Source organism: Panthera tigris, chromosome A2, assembly GCF_018350195.1.
Source record: "Panthera tigris isolate Pti1 chromosome A2, P.tigris_Pti1_mat1.1, whole genome shotgun sequence".
NCBI lineage: Eukaryota > Metazoa > Chordata > Mammalia > Carnivora > Felidae > Panthera > Panthera tigris.
Genome location: NC_056661.1, coordinates 65,119,585 through 65,140,621, shown reverse-complemented (window position 1 = coordinate 65,140,621; position 21,037 = coordinate 65,119,585). Strand labels below are relative to the sequence as shown.

Sequence of the window (21,037 nt, the reverse complement as noted above, 5' to 3'; positions counted from 1 at the left end):
CTGGAATTTTTGGAAGATATCACAGATGCTACAGAGAAATCAAGGGGTCCTTTGTTTCCGAAACACTCTGGAAGTGAGTCCAGATGTTTGTTTTTTGCCCACGTTCACGCATGTGGGATTTCAAGTTCGCGTCATGTCTGACCGTGAACCTGCAGCAGCGCGCTGTCTGGACTGATGCGCGGATGGCACAGAGTCCCCGGGGCTCCGGTACGTGTGAGGCACGCGGCCGGCTCGGGCAGCACGTCGGGCTGTGCTCTGCTGGTGTTGGCGACAACGGCCGTGGGTGTGGACGGGCCAGCGCACACGGCGCTGGAGGCTTCTTTAAAGCAGTTCTCTGTGCCTGGCGGGTGGTCCTGCCCTTGGTGAGGACGCTCAACCTCAGGAGCTCAACCTCTCAGGAGCTCTTACAGCTCACCGTGTTCGGAAACCGTCCTGCTTTGTTCTCTCTGCTGGGAAGTTCGATATCCACGTTCCTAGAATGGACAACGATGGTGGGACAAACAACTGGATGTCATTTTTCTTTAATTATAGATTAATTTATGTTGCCCATAGTTCTTCAAAAAGGTTTATTTCTTTGTTTTGAGAGAGAGAGAGAGAGCTCACGGGTGGGGAAAGGCAGAGAGAGAGCGAATCCCAAGCAGGCTCCACACTGTCGGTACGGAGCCCGATGTGGGGCTCGATCCCATGAACCGTGAGATCGTGACCTCAGCGGAAACCAGGAGCCTGACCCCTGAACCCCCTCAGCCAGCCAGATGCCCTGGTGCCCGCTGTCAGGAGCAAACATCCCGAGTGTGTGTTGCAAATTTAAAAGCATACGTGTGAGAGCTACATCTGGAAGTAGCCATGGGGCATTCGGATCAGACTCCAGAAAAAGATTAGTTTTTCTGGAAAAGATGGGAAACCTCTCAGAGTGTGAGGAGTGGATGTGTTACGTGACCCAAGTCCGTTTCCCCGGTCCCGGCCCATTGTCATTTCAGAGACCCTCATGCTTGTCTGACCGTTCACCTTTTTTTTTTTTTTTTTTTTTTAATTTGTGGACAACCTACCTGCTAGAATTAGAGACGTCCCACCTGACACACTTGCTGTAATCCTTTTCGGAGTTACAAATTCTTTTTTTTTTTTTCCCCAACGTTTATTTATTTTTGGGACAGAGAGAGACAGAGCATGAACGGGGGAGGGACAGAGAGAGAGGGAGACACAGAATCGGAAACAGGCTCCAGGCTCTGAGTCATCAGCCCAGAGCCTGACTCGGGGCTCGAACTCACGGACCGTGAGATCGTGACCTGGCTGAAGTCGGACGCTTAACCGACTGCGCCACCCAGGCGCCCCGACGGAGTTACAAATTCTTTGCGAGGATGACAGCAGGTGCCCTTAGTAAAACGCCTTTGCGTGTGCAGGTGGCGTTCAGTGTGATGCCCCCACGTACTTTTGTGACCTGCATGCCCCTCTCGATCCTAAGGCCAGCGTCCTGTCCGAGCATCAGTAGGCTTCACAGCCTGTAGGTGGCTGGCGTGTTCCGCGTCTGACAACGGGCGCGCTGCCGGCCGAGTCACATTCGTGAAAATCTAGCATTCGTTCAGCGTTTACTGTGTGTTGGGTCCTACAGCTTGACATGTGTCAGCTCGTTTCCTCCTCGTAAAAGCCCTCGGGGGGAGATGGTATTTCCATGTCGATTTTGGAGCTGGGGACTCGGGCTCAGTGAATTCAGTGACTCTCCCGACTCGCCCGGGTGTCACCTGCAGAGGCACCAGGGCTCTCTGGCTCTCGTGCGTGATCTCCAGCCAGTGTGCCCGGTGGGACCGCCTGCGGTGGTTTTCTAGTAAATTCTAGGTCCCTGACTTCTTCCATCGCGGGTCAGCAGCAGGGCACGTTTTATTTCCACTGTCGAGTGATCAGGAAAGGTTAGTCTAGGCATCTCCTCTCCTTGCAGGGGCACCCACACCATGGGCAGGGGACTGGCTCGGACACACAGAGGCGGCAGCGGTGATGAACGCTCCGTGCTCTTCTCCCCGCTGAGTCGTTGGGGGCGTGTGTGTCACTTGGCACGTGACGATTCAGCAGCATATGTTACTGTCCTCCGGGAGGTGGGCTCTCTCCCCACCGGCCTGCAGAGGAGCCCGGCTCAGGGAGCACCCTGGTGACTGGAAACTCCCCTCCAGCTTCTCCCTTGGTGCTGACACTCCTCTTCAAGCCTAGAACAGCCCTCCTGCCCGTCCCTCAGTAGATGAGTTGCATAAGGTGGCGAAAAAGGAAGTGGCCAGGGGTCAGACCGTGGGTCTGCCCGCTTCTGCCCCTTCCCGCTGAACGCGCATGCGCCTCATGGAGAACATCAGTCCGTGCTCCCTGCCGGCACCAGGGGGCGGGTACCCGGGCTGAGACGGAAGGGGGTCTCTGTGGGGTGGGGTGAGGGTTGCAGCCTGCGAGGACCCCAGGAACGACGACGTTGGCTCGGATCTGGGCTCCCGGCACGAATGCTAGGTACACTTGGCCTTGCGAGAGGGCAGAGGTCTGTGCGTTCCATTCCCAGCCTGCCTCGGGGGCACTTGGCTTCTACTGCCGAGGGAAGACGGTGACCCGGGACACGGGGCGGCCTCCCCGTGTCCTCCGGTCTCCGCCGGCAGGATCTGCCCCTGCAGTCGGTTGACATGCCGACTAGAAAAAGCCTGGTCCTTGTGGACCTCTTCCTTTCTCTGCTCCTTGTAGAATCTTTTAAGTTAAATCTCCCTGAAAAGAAAAATATTCCATGTGTCTGTTTCAAGGAGACTGGAGTCTTGGGTGCAGAGCAGAAGATTTGTGTTTGGCCAAGTTCAAGGTGTTCAGTGACGGCCTCTTTGACTTTTCAGCTTTGGAGCCGGGCATGAGGCTGAACCGGAGCAGGGAGCTGTGGGGAGCGGGAGCCCCGCGACCGTGACCGGCACCTGGTTCTCACCTGGGTCCTCGTGGTCGAGCCGAGGTGGCTGCCAAACCAGCGGAGCCGGAGCGAGCCCCTGACAGGTAAGGTCTGTTCGGTCTTTACCCAGAGGTGGGATTCTCTCTTGGGAGAAGCGTCTGGTAAACATTGATTGAGCTGAGATCAGTAAGTGAGGGTCGCTGTAGGCAGGGGCCTGACGACGGATGCTTTCTTCCGGTGTTTCTGCACCTGTCTCTCTGTGTCCCCTTGCCTCCCCTCTGCTCCCTGCGCTGAGCTGGGTGACTTGAGAGATCTCGCCGGGCCTCCCTGGGCTCTGCAGACCACCCTCCACGTCTGCTGTGCCTCTGCCTCGCCTGCCCCCCTTTGGTGTTCCGCCAAGAAGCTGTTGTGTTTGGTGACGGGCCAGGACAGAATGGGGGGCGGCTCCTGCCTCAGGCTTTGTTTTTCCGATAGAGCTTGGAGCTTGTGTGGGGTGCGTCCCACCTTAGCGCTGGTAGTGGGGTGGCCGTAAATAATGAGCCTCTGGGGCAGGTGCTACACCTGGACCTTCCCTTCTGTCCCGGTCGGCTGGGGTGTGGGGTTCTTACCATGCTGTCCATGGGGCTGCGACGCTAGTTGGAGAACTGAGGCCGGAACAGTCTTCCAGCAAACAGGCCTGCTACAGCCTTTGGTCTCAGGGAGGATGGTGGGTGCTGGAGAGTGTATCAGTCAGCTCAGGCTGCCATAACAAATACCCCGGGTAGGACGGCTTGAACAGCACATGTGCGTTTGGTCACAGCTCTGGAGGCCAGAAGTCTGAGAGTCTTAGGAAGCCTCCGTCTCTGGCGTGTAGATGAACGTCTTCTCCTCGGTGCCAGCATGGTCTTCCTCCCGTGTGCCTCTGTGTTCTGCTTTCTTTTTCTTCTAAGGACATGAGTCCTCTTGGATTGAGGCCTACCCAAGACCCCGAATTATCTTAATCACCTCTTAAAATTTTTTTTATAACATTCATTCAGTTTTGAGAGACAGTGTGAGTGGTGGGGGAGGGGCAGAGAGAGAGAGGGAGACACAGAATCAGAAGCAGGCTCCAGGCTCCGAGCTGTCAGCACAGAGCCCAACACGGAGCTCGAACCCATGAGCCCTGAGATCATGAAGTGAGCTGAAGTCAGATGCTTAACCGACTGAGTCACCCCGGTGCCCCCTTAAGCACCTCTTTAAAGAACCCTATCTCCAGATATGGCACATTCTGGGGTCAGTGTTCCAGCAGCACATTCTGGGGTCAGCGTTTCAGCGTGGGAATGTTTGAGGTCAGCCCCTAACAGACAGGACCCTGGGCTGAGGAAGTCGGGTCCAGATTTCTCAGGGACAGAGGTGCTGGCCTTTCTCTCCCCATTTCCTACACTCACGTCCCTTCTCCTGTTCCGTGTTACCGCCTGTCATGACCCTGGACTCCCTTGGGTTTTCCTTGCCTGTCTATAGTGCAGAACAGGAGGGTTCTAATCCCTTCATTAATCAGGTTTATTCAGCAGATCCTTCCCGAGCATCAGCCTCACGTTAGATGCTGAGTAACATTTTAGAATCCTGTTCAGGTTCAAAAGGTGCACGCGTGGACATTTCGTGTTTCTTTCTCTCTGGATAGTGAACACGAAAGTTGATTTTTTTTTTTCTGGGGTGTGATCCCTCCCTGCCCTCCGCCAGGCAGTGAGCCCTCATGGAGACCATGTTCCCCACACGGAGTCGGGCTTAGCTCTGGCCTCCCTGCTCCTGCCCCCATCCCACCGAGCAAGGCTTGCTTCCCATGAACCGCGACATCAGACTTTTACCCCAGTCCTGGAGGAACACCACCACTGGTACAGATTGGTTTCTGTAAACCAGAGGGAGACGAAGAAAAGGGGCAGAAGCGTCCTATCCGGCTCTTCCCGGAGGCTGCAGAAATCAGCGTGGGGAACGAAATGATGGGAGAAGTAACCTCATCGTGGCCCCCATCCCATCCGTGTCCCACACCCAGGGCACAGGTGCTTTGTCTTGCCTCTGTTTTCGCCTTCCTCGGCGAGCACTTCGTGCCGGAAGCTCCGGCAGGCGTGGTACGGAAGGAAGGTACCTGGTGTCGTGGGTCGGGCTGATGCTCCCACGTGGCCGTGGGCATCCTTCGTGGCCCCTGTGCTCCCTCCCGCTGACCGGCTCCTTCATCTGTGCCTCAGGGTTGTTATGCTTCGTGCCGAGACTCCTTGATGGTTGGGACTGGTTTTGTCCCTGGCAAGCTGATTGCAGCGTGGAAGGAACACACCTGGAAAAAGGCCCGAGGCATCCCTGATCACGCTTGTCCCACTTCTTTGATTGTCTGCTCAGCTTCCACCCCGCGTCCCGGTCTTACCTGTTACCATCAAAGCCGCCAGCCTCCAGATTCCGACAGCCCCATCAGGGACGTCTTGGCGTGGGCATGCAATGAAACGAAGCCTCGTTTCACAGTTCATCCTCCTGTCTGGGGCCTGAAATCTAGTTATCCGTGGCAGCTTAAGCGTGGGGGTCTGCTGATGTGGAAGGCACCGTGTGGGGCGTGTCACGTCTACCCTCCGGGACTGGGCAGCTGGGTCTGGGGCTGTCCGTCCCCTGTTTGGATGAGTTTGCATGCCCAGCGAGGTCACTAGGTGTAGGGACTAAATGGTGGGTCCCCGAAGTTTGGTCCAGGGACAGCATGTCCAAAAACACTGTAGCCACAAAACCCTTTCTTGACCCGAACGCTGATGTGGTGACTTCTCGTGTGGCATGTGTGGGACCCATTGGGTGCTTGGGGGGCCTGGAGCCCACTGGGTCTGGGGGATGGCTGGGCAGTGGACACGGGTGCCTTTGTGGTCACTGACAGTTCTCGCGATGGGCTTGTCCAGGGATGAGTCCAAGGTAGAAAGTCTTAGATTTTGTTTTTTGTATTTTTTTTAAATGCTTATTTATTTATTTGGGGGGGAGAAGAGCGCGGGTGCAAGTGGGGGAGGGGCAGAGAGAGAGAGAGAATCCCAAGCAGGCTCCGCCCTGTCAGCGTAGAACCAGATGAGGGGCTCAAACTCACGAACGGTGAGATCATGACCTGAGCCGAAATCAAGAGTTGGACGTTTAACCGACTAAACCACCTGTGTGCCCTGAAGGTCTTAGATTTTTTAAAAACCAGTTTGTATTCTCTGTGGCCTCACACTGCACCCTTAGTCCTGGCCAGACGAGTCTAAAATGCACTTTCACGGGACACGGAGGGAGCCGGGGGGCGTGCAGGTGTGTGGGCTGCAGGCACAGGCCATTCCGCTGGGTGGTCTAGTGTGTGCATCTTCTCCAAGGCGGTGGTGACCCCACCGGGGACGGGGTGCGGCTCCTTCCATCCTCCATGATCCCCTGCGTTAAAGAGAACTAATTTGGCCCCACGTTAGGCTCCACTAACTTGAACACGACCTATGACATATTAGATAAAGCATTACATTGGTTCTCATTTTCCTGACCTTTTTCTAGTCATTGATTAGTTCCAGAGAGCACAGTTTGGACTAGCTAACTGTCCCAGGTGGGGCACTGGGGTCTGCAGGCTGGCCACGACCCTGCACACATGGAACATTCTGGTAGCAAGAGGTTCCCTTTAGAACTCATTTCTCAGGGGCACCTGGGTGGCTCAGTCGGTTAAGCGTCCGACATCGGCTCAGGTCATGATCTCGTGCGCGGTTCATGAGTTCGAGCCTTGCGTTGGGCTCTGTGCCGACAGCTCAGAGCTTGGAGCCTGCTTCAGATTCTGTGTCTCCCCCTCTCTCTACCCCTCCCCCTGCTTACACTCTGTCTCTCGCTCTCTCTCAAAAACAAATATTAAGAATAAAATGAGCTCACTTCTCTTTGATCTGTGAGTCGGAGCCCCGTCCCCTGGGGGTTCGGGAAGATGCCGTAACATGAAATAAGAGGGTCTGAGAGGGACCCAGTTAGTGGCTAACAGGGAAATTAATAAATCATAGGCTTTGGTTTGCAGGGTGGCTCTGACCGGGGCTCTGGATTTGGGTGGATCCAGCATGGGAATCCTGATCCTGGAGGGGCAGGGTCGAAGGCTGTCAGTGAGGGTGGGGGGGGATGATTTGGGCATTAGGGCCGCCCTCCCTCCCACCTTCACCGTCGATGCATCCCAAGAGCCCTGTTTATTTTGGGGTCTTAGGGGGAGGGAGGGAAAGATACAGATGGTCTTACCTGTCCGACTTCTTTTTTGTTGTTTTAATTGTTTTTAAAGTTTATTTATTTATTTTGAGAGAGAGAAAAACAGAACACATGAGCTGGGGAGGGGCCTAGACAGAGAGAGAGAGAGAATCCTAATCAGGCTCTGCGCTGTCAGCCTGGAGCCCGACTTGGGGCTCGATCCCACGAACCGCAAGATCATGGCCTGAGCCGAAATCAAGAGTCGGACGCTTAACTGACTGAGGCCCCCAGGTGCCCCTTTTTGTCCTAGTCTTGATCCCACGGAGGCCTCTGAGCTTAGCCATCCTCTGACCCCAGGTTTTAGTTGCTTGTTTTGTTCTCGCAGTCGACTTGGGTCAGAGCGTTGCACCCCCAGACCCCGTGTCGGCTGCATCGCACCCTCTGTGGGGCCTCGCCTCCAGAGCGTGCTCTCTCCCGACAGCAGAGGTGGGCCTGTGCCCAGCGGTGCGGGCCCCCAGCCCCTCAACATACAGCAGGAGGGCGCCCCTCTGGGCCTTGGAGCCTTGGGATGGGAGGGGTATAGTGGTAGTTACTGCTTCGTTGGGTGTAACCTGTGTAGCAGGACAGGAGGTGGAAGCCATTTCTCTGCCCGGCTGTGCTGGCCAGTCGCATCTCCTCGTTTACAGTATAATTTAAACCCACACCTTCTAAGAATCTAACTGTAAATGGAGTGACTTCTGTTTTCCTCTTTTCAAGAGCAGAGTCCCAGTTGTGCCACAGCTTGAGGCCAGCCAGCCAGGAAGGGAGTTTTTTTTGTTTGTTTTTTGTTTTTTGTTTATTTTGAGAGAGGGGTGGGGGGCAGAGAGAGAGAGGGGGAGACAGAATCCCAAGCAGGGTCCGTGTTGTCAGCGAAGAGTCTTGACACGGGGCTCGAACTCACGAACCATGAGATCATGACCTGAGCCGAAACCAAGAGTCGGATGCTTAACCAACTGAGCCTCCAGGCACCCCCACAAAGACAGACCTGGAAGGAACTGGCGTGCACCTCGGCGTGTGTCCTCCTCTCCGGACTCCTGTCACCTCCTGAGTTTTCTAATGGTGCCTGCTTCTCTTTTTCCGCTCTCCCGTTGGTCTCCCGTTGACCATTGTTTCTGCCATGTGCTCCCCACTGAAAGCATCCTCACAGCCTCTTGGCAGACTTCTGTGTCCTCCCGTGGGGTGCCCATATTGTTTTATTTCTGCCTCGTTTGGGGCGCTTGACCCAGCGTGCCCTGATGCTGGGGTTGCACGAACCTTCTCTCCTCCTTGTGCTGAGAAGCCAGGATCCTGTGGTGCGTCCCCCGTCCCCCCCCCTCCCCCCCCCGCCGTCAGCTGGTGCATCTGATAAATATCTGATTGAGCTGTTTGCACTGTTGGGTCCAGATACGTTGGGGTCTTGGCATGTTATTCCCAGAGGGTGGAAGGAATCTAAAACTCACTAACATTGAAGGAAGCAAAATAATCTGTTTGCACCCGGCTTGTAAGTCCCTTAGAGATGCAGGTCTCTAGCTCTCGTTTGTTTCAAGAATGTGTGCAATTGTCACGGAGGCATTTGTAGGACGGTCACACGGACACTCTTGCCCATTCCAGCCGGAGTCCTCACTGTGCTGGCATCTGTGGTCATCTCGTTCCAGGGCACCATTGACCTTGTTCTGGGAGTGACAGGTGATTTTCAGTTGTGCTCTGGACATCTCGGGTTTATGCTGTGAGAGTCGGGGGTCCCGTTGTAATCTCCTTAGCAGGTGGTTTCCCTGGTGGGGCGTCGCCGCAGGACTGCGTGGGGCCGGGGAACTCATGCCAGCTGGGTCCGGGCAGCACCGCCCGAGCTCGGCTCCTTGTCACAGCCTGGAAACTCACACCTTCCCGGAGCACAGGCTCCTTGTGGCCACGTGCAGGGGAGACTCGGCTCCCCTGCACCCCCTTGGGGGTGTGGAGGGTGCACATGCACGGCCTCATCACCTGTCGGGGCTCACTCAGCTCCCACTGGACGCTGCTGACACGGAAGGTGATGGTGAGGAGAAGAAACGCCAGCTAAGCCCACCTCTCCCTTGTTACCTTCACGATGCCAAGAGGGATTGGAGGCCTTTGCATCATGTTAAAATGTGCAGTATCGACAAGTTTCTGAGAACTTTGGGTATTTGAGTACTTAAGTGTAAGCTAATAGGCATTTAAAAAATTAAAAACAAATTTTTTTAATGTTTATTTACTTTTGAGAGAGAGAGAGAGAGAGAGAGAGAGAGAGAGAGAGAGAGACCGAGTGCGCACAGGGGAGGGGCAGAGAGAGAGGAGGCACAATCCGAAGCAGGCTCCAGGCTCTGAGCTGTCAGCACAGAGCCCAATGTGGGGCTCGAACTCAGAAATCGTGAGATCATCGCCTGAGCTGAAGTCAAACGGTTAACCAACTGAACCACTCAGGCATTCTCCCCCCGCCCCCCGCAAAAAAATTTTTTTAATGTTTATTTATTGAGAGAGAGAGAGAGAGAGAGAGAGAGACAGAGTCCCAAGCTGCCAGCACAGAGCCTGATGCAGGGCTCAATCTCAGGATCCGTGAGATCATGACCTGAGCCAAAATCAATAGTCGATGCTTCACTGAGCCACACAGGCGCCCCAAAGGTAACAGGCATTATTTCTGGAAGCTCAGTGTTTTTTGAGCAGTGACAGCATCAAAATCAATTTGGACAATTGCAGGGGAAGAGTGTTTAACGCAGTGTTGAAGGTAAGCCTCAGGGACCTCAACCAGGCTTTTGCTGTTCCACTACGGCAGGCGTAGAATGCTTGCTTTACTGCACGTGCACTTCCTTCTAGGCTTGTGGGAAAGTGTGTTCCTCCTTCCATCCCCCTCTCTGGATGTGATCTCCTCCAGCCAAGGGCTCAGGCGTCTGTCTTGGGACGTTGCCGTGGGTCTACCGGTCGCGTGCGTCTTGGGCTGGGAGAGAGCAGGTGTACGACTGGTCGGGAGGACAGTGTCCAAGGCAAGTCGATGTGGATAAAGTGCCAAGGGCGCTGTCTCTGTCTTAAGATTGGGAGCCCCAGGCACATGGGTGGCACCTAGTTAATTCTTGCTTGGTCTGTAGCGTCAGGGGCAAACCATTGGGGGGGATGCTGTCAGCCTATCTTTATCTTATTTATTTTACTCATGTTTACAATGGTGAAAGATGATTCCTGGACTTAACTTTCTTCTCAGACAGCCCAGACTGGTCTGGAAGGGCCTATCCTGTCGGTCACCAGTGAGTTATCTTGGGATATGGGGGTCAGCCTAGGCTGAAGATAGGGCCTGGGTGACTCATCGTCTAAGGTAGCTAATGTCTTTCCTGTCCTGTTAAAGTGGTCAGCGTCATTAGCCTGGAACTCGTGTATCTTTGTGACATAAAAACATAACTCTTCTGGAATTGGCATTGGACGTGGCTGAACTTCGCGGACACTGGGGACTAGTGGTAGGAAGCTAGGTTTTATAATTACTGTAGGTTTCTGCCGCTCTTGGGTATTTAGAATCATGGCTTGTATACTTTGGCACTTCTAAATGTGTCAGCCCAAGGGTGACTCTTACCAGGCTCCACATGTTTGCAGTCATGGAAGCTTCTATTGAACGGGATTGCCCCGAGATGGACGCATGGATGGACAATGACAAGGAGACTTCCTGTGTGCACCTGCTGTGGTTAAGAGAAAAAATGGAGACCTTCACGTGTGCACCTGCTGAGGTGGAAAAGAGAAAACGGAGATCTGCCTGTGTGCACCTGCTGCGGTAGAAAAGAGGAAACCGAGACTTTCACGTGTGCACCTGCTGTACTAGAAAGAGAAAAGGGAGACCTTCACGTGTGCACCTGCTGCGGTAGAAAAGAGAAAATGGAGACCTTCCTGTGCGCACCTGCTGTAGAGAAAGAGAAAAGGGGGACCTTCATGTGTGCACCTGCTACAGTAGAAAAGAGAAAAGAAGCAATGAGGAAATATCTTTCTTGCTCTTCAGTCCTTGTCCAGAGGTGGTAGCTCATCAGCTTTCCAAGTGGCTTCACACGGGAACGCTAAGAGCAGCACGGATCACGCCGCTGCCTGTGGCCATCTTAGAAGTTGTGCAGAGGACTCTGTGCCTTGGCGTGTGCCAGGGGGACTCGGTTCCTGAGGTAGCAGAGGGAGCCCCATTTAGGCTGCTTCCCCGTGGGGATCCCTGTGGCAGCTCCTATGTGTGATCTGTGGCTCAGACATTCTAACTGTCAAGAAATACACGTTCCCTGTTTCTTTCTGGGAGTAGGGGCAGCCTGGGGATGCTATTGCTGACGGAGTGGCTGGGCCAGCAGGCTGCTGCAGAATGTTCTGGGTCGAAGGGGGGTTCATTTTTTCTGAGTTCACAGTCTCAATGAAAGGAAGATGGAAGGATGCAGTAACGCGCGATGGGATTTATGATAACAAGTACCCGCTGGTCGAATGCTCGATCTAAACATCCCCTGCCTTCAGAAGCAGCAGACCTGGGTCCTGAAGCTGGGCTGGGGGATGGAGAGAGGAGGGTGGCATTCTGGACATGCCCCTCTTTGTCCTGTCAGGGCTTCTTTTGACAAATCGCTTTGTAGACAAGCGAGTTGATATCTGAGGGTCCGGAGGGAGTGTGATGGATGTGGGGGCTCCACCCAGAGATTATCGCTTTCTTAGTTGTTGTGACCAATGTTATTAGTTATTATTAGTTATCGTCAGGGCCAATGTGGGAACATGTTGTTTCAAAAGTAACAGATCCTGGGGCGCCTGGGTGGCTCAGTCGGTTAAGCGTCCGACTTCGGCTCAGGTCACGATCTCGCAGTCCGTGAGTTCGAGCCCCGCGTTGGGCTCTGGGCTGATGGCTCAGAGCCTGGAGCCTGCTTCCGATTCTGTGTTCCCCTCTCTCTCTGCCCCTCCCCCGTTCATGCTGTGTCTCTCTCTGTCTCAAAAATAAATAAACTTTAAAAAAAAAACAAAACAAAACAGATCCTGCCAATTGCAAACTTCGGAAGAAAAACTCTTGGTGGTTTGTTATTTTTTGTTCAGTGTATTTATTTATTTTGAGTGGGGGTGGGGGGGAGAGGGAGGGGCAGAGCGAGAGGGAGAGAGAGAGAGAGTCCCAAGCATGTTGACAGCATAGAGCCTGAAGCAGGGCTCAAACTCATGAAACCCTGAGGGCATGACTTTGAGACAAAATCAAGAGCCGGAAGTTCAACCAAGCCACCCAGGTGCCCCTTCGTGGTTCGTTATTGTGACTCCCATAGTGTAGGACTAGTGTGGCCAGAATAGATACAAATCTATTTTTTTTGAAAACAGAACAATTAAAAAAATTTTTTTTAATGTTTCTTTCTGAGATAGCCAGAGCATGAGTGGGGGAGGGGCAGGGAGAGAGGGAGACACAGCATCCGAAGCAGGCTCCAGGCTCCGAGCTGTCGGCACAGAGCCCGACGCGGGGCTCGAACTCACAAACCGTGAGATCATGACCTGAGCCGAAGTCAGACGCTCAACTGACTGAGCCACCCAGGCGCCCCTTAAACAGAACAATTTTAAAATTCCATTTTACTATTAGACGTTAAGGAATTTTCTAATAAAAATCGAAGTCACGTGGGAAAGAGATTAATGCATTTGTAAACCTCTAGAATTGTGCCGTTTGAAGAAGTTTTAGTGTCCTCTAGGTTTTAGAGACCCATTTTGACCCTTTATTTAGGTGAGAAAAGCAGAGTTTCTAAAAAATACGTATTTTCATTTAGCACATCTTCCTAAAGTAGGAGTCAGGACTTCCCATGATGGTTGCGAAAGAAATGGCCTCAGTAGCTTTTCCCTTTTTGGGGGGTGGGTCTCGCCCTGTCCATGAGACCAGAGCTGTTTTCCCTCAAAGTCTATGTGGCCAGAACAGATAAGGTTATGTTTTTACCGGGACCAGCCTCCATCCCCAGAGGGCTCTGGTCCCGAGGCCCCAGTCCCGGCCACAACCTCAGTGCACCTGTTGCCTAAACCTTGGGCTGTGGGCTCCTCATTTGCATACGGCCTCACGTGCTGGCCGGAAGGAGGGGGAGGAAGAGGAAAATGCAAGTCGACCCCCAGCAAGTGTCCAGCAATGGGCTCCTTCCCGTGGTCCCACCCTGAGTGTTTTCTGCTGCTTCTCCCGGCCTGGCTTTGGGGCTCCATCCTGCGTTGAAGTATCTCGTGTCCCCTACATCTGGGCTTCCTCCCACCTCCTTGCTCCACAGCTCCCCAGTTCCCACCACTGGCCCAAACTGGCCCCTGCCATGGAGCCTCCCCTTTCTGGTGTGGCCTCGTTAATGTCAGTCTGTACCACACATGGCCCCCAAGCAGTGATTTACAGTAGCGAGGTGCCTGCCCTCCCGCCTGGCCCCGGAGGCAGGCGTGTCCCCACTTGCCGTCAGGGCCCTGCTGAGGGGCAGCGGGTGTCCAGGGGGGCCGTGTGGGTTTGTCCGGCGCCCCCCTCCTCGCCCCGTGGGTAACACGTGTCCACCTGCAGAGATAGGAGACACCCATCCTCCTGCGAGGTGTGTTCCTGCATTTAGCGCATCTCGTCCAGGCCAAACCCTTAAGAAGATACATTATCTTACAGTAAAACCTTGGTTTTTGAGAGCATAATTCATTCCGGAAACACGCTTGTCATCCAAAGCGCTCGTATCTCAAAGCGCACTTCAAGGACCTGTAGCTCAGTTGTGATCACGTGACGTTCGGCGTCCCGTACGACTCGTATCGCAAGACATCGCTCGTTTATCAAGTTAAAATTTGCTAGAAACGTTTGCTCGTCTTGCAGAACCCTCGCAGGACAAGTTCCTCGCAATCCAAGATTTTATGGTATGATCCTCAGGGCTCGACTGTATCTACACTGGGGGGATTTTTAACTGGGGTAAATACAAGCTTTCCCTTAGAGGAGCGAGAAGCTGTGTAGGAGGGCAGCGGATAACGGATTGGTGGCGTGGACAGAAGAACCGCGAGGGAAGAGGGGTCAGGAGCACTTGAGCCAGCAGTGGTCACGACCTCCGCCCATGTCAGGCAGCCGCATCTCACTCCCACCTGGCGGGTGAGGAGGGACCCTGCGACCGTCTGTGGGCCACGGGATAGTGGACGCAGGGCCTGAACCCGGCCTTGGCTCCGCTCCGGCCTGGCTCTTAATCCTGACGAGGACGCAACAATCAGAACCGACGGCCGGAGCCTGTTCTGACCTTCCTTTCATGTTCACAGGAGCGGGAAGGACCTCCTGGTAAAATAGGCGGGATTTACGTGCCGCCAAATAGTTTTCTTTTCCTCCAGTTCAACTTTGCGGCTTCCCGTAGTGACGCAGCGTGTAGCCAGATGAAGCACCTTCCAGACGTGGTTTGACCTGCTCTGTGGCCCATTCTTCTCGCCCCTCTCTCCTCCCCGTCTGCCCCCCGGTGCCCTCCTCCCTCCCCTGTGTCTCTGCCTGTCAGAGTCTGGAGGGGATCCAGCAGCTGTTTTGAGGACCAGGGTCCCTGGCAGCGTGGGATCCGAGGGCAGAGCAGTGCAGGCGGGGCTTGATTTTAAGAGGACCACCCCGGCTTCTCTGCCGGGAGGTCTGCAATCGAGCAGCTAGGTACGGGGCCGAGCGCTCGGACCACACTTGGTCGGGGGTGGCAGTTAGGGTCTGCCTCCGGGGGGCGGCAGGCGTGTGGAAGAGAGAGCAGGCTGGGCTCACAGATGATGCAGTGTCTCTGCCCGAGCCAGTGGGCGGAGGGCGTTTGCGTGTGCTGATTGGGAGAAGCAGTGGGGGCCTTTGAGGGTGGACACTTAGGTCAGAGAGGCCAGGGGGGGTGGGGGCCAGACAGCCAAGCGGCAGCGGGCAGGAGTCGGGTGTGTGCTTGGTGGGAGTCAGGGGCCGGGTCCTGGAAAAGACACAAGGTGATAGTTACAGGGACAGAGAGAAAGGAGCATCACGCCGGAGGGAGGGGGTCTGAGAACTGGGTGACGGCCTCCAGTATTTAGAGGTCTCAGTGTCAGGGGGTCACTGCTGTGGAGACCAAGCAGGAGCACGCGAGCGAGGTGGTGTCCTGGCATCCTGGGAGGTGTTCATGGGCCCTGAGTCCAACGGGTGGCCACTCCGGGTGCCGGAGGCCTGCAGCCTGGATCCTGGATGAATGCGGGTTCAGGAGTGCGGGGACAGGGCCGGCCGGGTGGATTTGGGGAGCGGAGAGAACAGGTAGTCGTAGAAGACGTGATGCGTTGTGAGTATTTTCCCGTATAATTTCATAGCCGCGTTGGAGTGGAATCGAATTAGAAACCCACGCACCTCACGTGACACACGCACACGGACGTGGTGTTCATGGACTTACGCACATTGGCATTCTTGTGATGGAAGGACACGTAGAGCGTTCAGATCGTTTCCGGCTTCACTGGAAAAAAGACGTACCCTTGTGTCCAGCTAACGTAGGTTCGGATCAGTAAGAAGGTTGGAGGGCGGAGATCCTTGGGGCTGGGGGTAACTTGTGCCTTATTTCCCCGCCTTGCCCTCTGCCCGGATATTGCCTGTCACCTGGATGGTTCTTTAAGGTATGGGTGCTAGTTAGGTGGGCTGCGGTGGGGGGGGCTGGGGCCAGGAGTTTGAAAGAATGACTTGTGACATGAGAGCAGCGTTGAGAACCACACTTCTGTTGGGATGGCCGAGGGGTACTGAGGATGGGCGGGGGAGGCAGAGGGCAGGGCCCGGGACAAGCTCTTGCTGGCAGGTGGGTTCAGTGGGCATGTGGGGTGCTTGGTAGGCAGCAGAGAGGCAGGGACCGTGTGGCGGTGGGACAAGAGGAGGGAAGGGACAGACGTTGTGCAGGCGGACTGAGTGGCTGTGGGGCGGGAGACTCATCCTGTTAAGCCCGGTGTCGGGGGCGGATGTTGTGGGACGGGCACTCAGGTTTGGGCGCATTGGGACCTGTGTGGCGGGGGTGTCTCTGGGCCGTGGGGTTTGCAGACGGAGCTCGGGGCAGTGGGTTTGGAATCTGTCTCATCGAGGTTTGCAGACAGACAGCAAAGCTGCAGGAGGAGCGATGGACAGAAACCTTCCCCGCCCCCTGTTCTTCCTAGTGCAAGAAATAGTCATGGTAGGGAGGACGGAGCCCCTGGGGACACCAAGGTAGACGAGCTGGGGTGCAGGGATCGCAGGGTGACAGGGGCCTGGGCCCAGGGAAGCTGGTGGGGAGGGCCCGCAGTCCTCGGAATATGAGAAAAGACGTTGACTTCACTATGTGACTTTTCGCCTCCCCAGAGGGATCTGGTGTCTTTCCGTTGGTGGTGAGTTACTCAGGTCGTGCCAGAGGACAGAATGTTGCGATTATTCATTGGGAGGGTCTTTATGTTTCCTTTTTTTTTTAAAGTTTATTTTTACTTATTTATTTTGAGAGAGAGCATGAGCAGGGAAGGAGCAGAGAGAGAGAGAGAGAGAGAGAGAGAGAATGAATCCCAAGCAGGCTCTGCGCCATCAGCACAGAGCCCGACGCGGGGCTCGAACTCAGGAACCGTGAGATCATGACCTGAGCCGAAGTCAGATGCTTAACCGACTGGACCCCCCAGGCGCCCTGGAAAGCAAGTTCTTTTTTTTTTTTTTTTTTTTAATTTTTTTTTAATGTTTATTTATTTTTGAGACAGAGAGAGACAGCGTGAATGGGGGAGGGTCAGAGGGAGGGAGACACAGAATCCGAAACAGCCTCCAGGCTCTGAGCTGTCAGCACAGAGCCCAACGTGGGGCTCAAACTCACGAACTGCGAGATTGTGACCTGAGCCGAAGTCGGACGCTCAACCGTCTGAGCCCCCCCAGGCGCCCTGGAAAGCAAGTTCTTTTAAAAGGACCCCAAGTTTAGGTTTATGTGTAAATAACCCCCATTTTAAATTTAAAACCAACGATGGTTTCTCCTCTCCCCCTGGTGTCTCCCTGGTCACACAAGGTCGGATGCCCTCCTCTGCAGGAGATCCTTCCTTTGCTCCGGCTCCCAGGCCTGCCGCCCGTGCCCGGTCCCACGAGCTTCCCTTGACCGTGAGGTCCATCCAGGTTGTCCCTCATATCTGAGCACGCGTCCCCATCTGTGAAGTGCGGACGGCCCCCTCACGGGTGTCAGGGTTGTCTGGGGCTCTGTGCAAATGTGGCTTCCCTCTCGCCATCTGCTCAGGGAGTGTCCCACCACTTCTGGGAAGGTGGTGCATGGCATTCTCACCGACCCACTCATTTCACGATCTGGAGAATCTGTTGTTTTCCGTGGTAATGCATTTCTGACGGAGGTCGGGAGGCCGCTGGGCCTGTGCATCGTCTCAGCTGTTCTCTGTGGCTCGTTTGTTTCTTGGCTTTTCTAGTGATGCGTCTGTCATTACGGGAGCCTTCAGGAACTGGATTAGGAGCCCCATCCCGGACTTAGCACATGATTGCACGCCTGTGCGTTAACCATGGCGGAGGGAGGCCCGGCTCTCAGGCCTGGTGCCCACGGGCTGGGGCTGCTGGAAACAGAGGGTCAGTGTCCACCATCGGCCTCTCCTGGCTCGCGTGGACCAGATCCCGTTCCTGGGCGCTCCGCATCTGGTCTCTGGATTGGGGCAGAGAGGATCTCAGGGACTGACCACACAGTTGGCCGGCACGGGTGACCGGAGGCAAGCTGCTTCTGCTCGGGCTCCTGGCCTGTCCAGTGGGGACAGAAGTAGTATCTCCACGTGGCTTGTTCAAGGATTCGAGCTTGTGTTCGGTCAGGAGGCTGAACAAAGCACTTGGGTGGAAGGCACTGTGGGCTCTTGAATAGAATATTCCAAACAAGTCTCTTACCAAAGGCTGAGAATATGAAGCCCAAGGTCCTTCTCCCACGTACGGTCATGTCCAGACCTCGTTGCGGTGATGAGGCCATCTCTCCTGCCGGCCGTCAAGATGGGTCCTGGCCTGCCGCATCTCCCACTTTCACCCTTCGATCGGTGTTCTAGAGTGGGTTCTGTTTCCATGGGAAAAAGGGGTAGATTCGTAAAAGGCAGAGAACGTACCAGCTACAGCTTCCAGCCGGGGATCTGGCCCTTAGGATTCGGGTGGAGCATTTTGAGGAACTGATGATATGGTTTACCCCCCAGCTTCCAGAAAGCGAACTGTGAGTCTTCGAGGCTTTATTGCAGTCTTTTCCCAATTCTGTTCCCCTTGCACACGTCATAAAAAAGGATTAACAGTGTAAACCAAAGAGAGGAGGGTAGTGGTTCTCAGCTTTGGAAACACTGGGGAGCTTAAAACCATGCCTGCGTCCCCAGGATTTTATTTTTGCTGGTCTGGGGTGCAGCCCAGGCACCCGAGGTGCCCTGTGGTTGGGGCTTGGCCAGAGACACGGAGCCCCCTGGGACTCACTCCCAGTTTCTGATTCAGTGGGTCAGCGTCTGGGCTGCAGTATTGTGTGTGAGCAGGTGCCCAGGTGGTGCCTGGGGACCACAGTTTAACAACCACGGGACTGTGGGCGTGTACTTCTGGACTGACCTTTGTTACCTCCTCTGTCCCTTCCCATCACTGGCCCCAGGACCTTGACCACTGCACTCCGTTTCACGCCTGTCAACCGCGGGAATGATACTAGGGTGAGTGTTTGTGTGTGTGTGTGTGTGTGTGTGTGTGTGTGTGTGTGTGTGTGTTTGTACACATACATAACTATCCCTGCCCAGCCCACTACGTGGTCTCAGCAAGCACTTGAGAAATCCTGTCTTTTTCTTTTTTCTTTTTTTCTTTGTCTTGACAAATGGAAATAATTGACAGTAAGAACATCTAAGTCCATGGCTTTCTTTATATGTTGGGGTGAAGGTGGGAGGAGTACGGGCTTCAGTCCTTTTTATCTCCAGAGTTTTCTACCCTAAGGATCTTTTTTTAAGATTGTTCTGATTTTTGGCGTACATTTTAAATAAAAGTTCTAATTTCATTAAAGTCTCCAAATTTCTTTTTTCTAATTATTTTTAAATGTTTATTTTTGAGAGAGTGAGAGAGAGCACAAGCAGGGGAGGAGCACAGAGAGGGAGACACAGAATCCGAAGCAGGCTCCAGGCTCCGAGCTGTCAGCACAGAGCCCGACGTGGGGTTCGAACCCACAAACCGTGAGATCATGACCTGAGCCGAAGTCGGATGTTCAGTCGGCTGAGCCACCCAGGCACCCCATCCAAATTTCTTTTTTTTTAAGTTTTTTAGTTTGTTTATTTTGAGAGGGAGAGAGAAAGAGAGCAGGGCAGAGGCAGAGAGAGAGAGAGAGGGGAAGAGAGACAATCCCAAGCAGGCTCCGTGCTGTCAGTGCAGAGCCTCTCTTGGGGCTCGAGCTCACGAACCACGAGATCATGACCCCAGCCGAGATCAAGAGTTGGACGCTTAACCAACTGAGCCACCCAGGCGCCCCCCAAATTTTTTTCTTTATTAATGTCTATAAAATTACCACATGATTAAAAAAAATACCGTATTCTTTTGCTTTTGTTCTGTGCGTGGAGTTCTTGTTTTTCATGTAAATTTCTTATCGAAGTATTATGTCCATTCATTTGAGATTCTAATATGTGGATGTTTTCTTGTTTGGAGGAGAAAGGCTGAGCACTGTTGTTCGTCACGAACATGCCGTCTGCTGTCCGCAGTACATTAGCATGTCTTTCCTCCGCTCTGCACTTTGCTGGCCCTGTCCCCTCTCTTGTCACTTTGCGTCCTGTTCTTGTGTCTCTGCCCCTCCCTTCCTGGCCCCCTTCTCAGAGCATTTCTGTTTCAGTGTGCCTTGAGTATGTTTCTTTTTTTTACATTGGAATACTTTGGATGTTATTTTGAAGGGAATCGGGTTGTTGACACCCATCTTCTGAATAAATTGTGAATGCTACCTTCGTCACCTGGTTTCTGTTTTCCCTTTGATGTTTGAAGTATTCTTAGTTTCTTCTAATGCCTTTATTATGAGTTAGAATGTGAATATGCTGTTTTCAGCTCTGCAAGCAATGACCTTAATATATCCTGAATGTTGGCCTGGTAAAGAGCAGGGTCCTCGGCTTTTATGGGAGGTATCGCTTTCTTTTTAAAAAGTCCCGCAGTGATTTATTTATTTATTTGAGTTTATTCTTAAGAGCGACAGCACAGGCGGGTGAGGAGTTAGAGAGAGGGGGAGGGAGAGCGAGAATCCCAAGCAGGCTCCTTGCCAGCACAGAGCCCAGAGTGGGGCTCGAACCCACGAACCGTGACATCATGACCTGAGCCGAAATCAAGAGTCGGTCGCTTAACCGACCGAGCCACCCAGGCGCCCCCCTCCCCCCCCGTGATTTATTTTAAGACTTGCAGCTTCTCTTTTTCAATTTTATTTTCATTTATTTATTTACTTGCTTTTACTTCCAAATCAAATGTTCTTGTTTAGCCTGCCCGTCAGCAGTTACGCTGGTTGGTCTGGTTGGAGTCCCCCCGGGTGTGCTGTCCTCGGCGGAGCAAGGAACAAGACCAAGTTCTTGATTGAGAAGGCATTTAGTCGCTCTCTGACAAGTGCTGTAGGATTCGTGTCAGGTGCTGGCTGTGGCCGCAGGGCAGGGCCGCAGGGCGACGAGCTGGCACTGGGCTGTGCGGAGCCTCAGGAGCCGAGGGCGACCAGGCTGTCGCCTGAGTGTCCTGAGGAGGAGGCAGTGAGGAGAAAGTAGGAAACAGGCACGCCGGAGGGAACAAAGTAAGTGCCCTAAGGAGACGTCTCGGCTTCCCCATCAGGGTGAAATGCACATGTTGGATTTCTGGTCAAGTGAAGATGGAAAGAGTCCCCCAATGTGTGCTGTCCTCGGCGGAGCAGGGAAGCCACCTTGCAGGTGACTTCACGGGTCTTGGAGGTGGCTGGTTGCATTCTCGTAAGAGTAGGTCAGAGGAGGAGACGCGCTCGGGAGCTCAGGTGTTTGCCACGTCCAGGGTGGACCAGGAAGGCAGGGGAGGGGTGCGGGCAGGGGGAGGGGGCCGGTGGGCAGCAGGTGCGTGCCACAAAAGGCGGTGAACTTTCAGGCAAGAGGCGCCACGTACACACTTGA

The 21,037-nt window shown here is 54.1% G+C and overlaps 1 protein-coding gene across 3 annotated transcripts in view; it reads left to right on the top strand.

Annotated features, from left to right (window-relative positions):
- GRB10 (growth factor receptor bound protein 10) overlaps nt 1–21,037 on the top strand; it is a 180,926-nt gene that overhangs the window by 30,652 nt on the left and 129,237 nt on the right. For all 3 annotated transcript variants that reach the window (XM_042963412.1, XM_042963423.1, XM_042963435.1), the window contains one exon: nt 2,844–2,994. The gene's annotated coding sequence lies outside the window, so the exon portion shown is untranslated. The remainder of the gene's footprint in view (nt 1–2,843; nt 2,995–21,037) is intronic.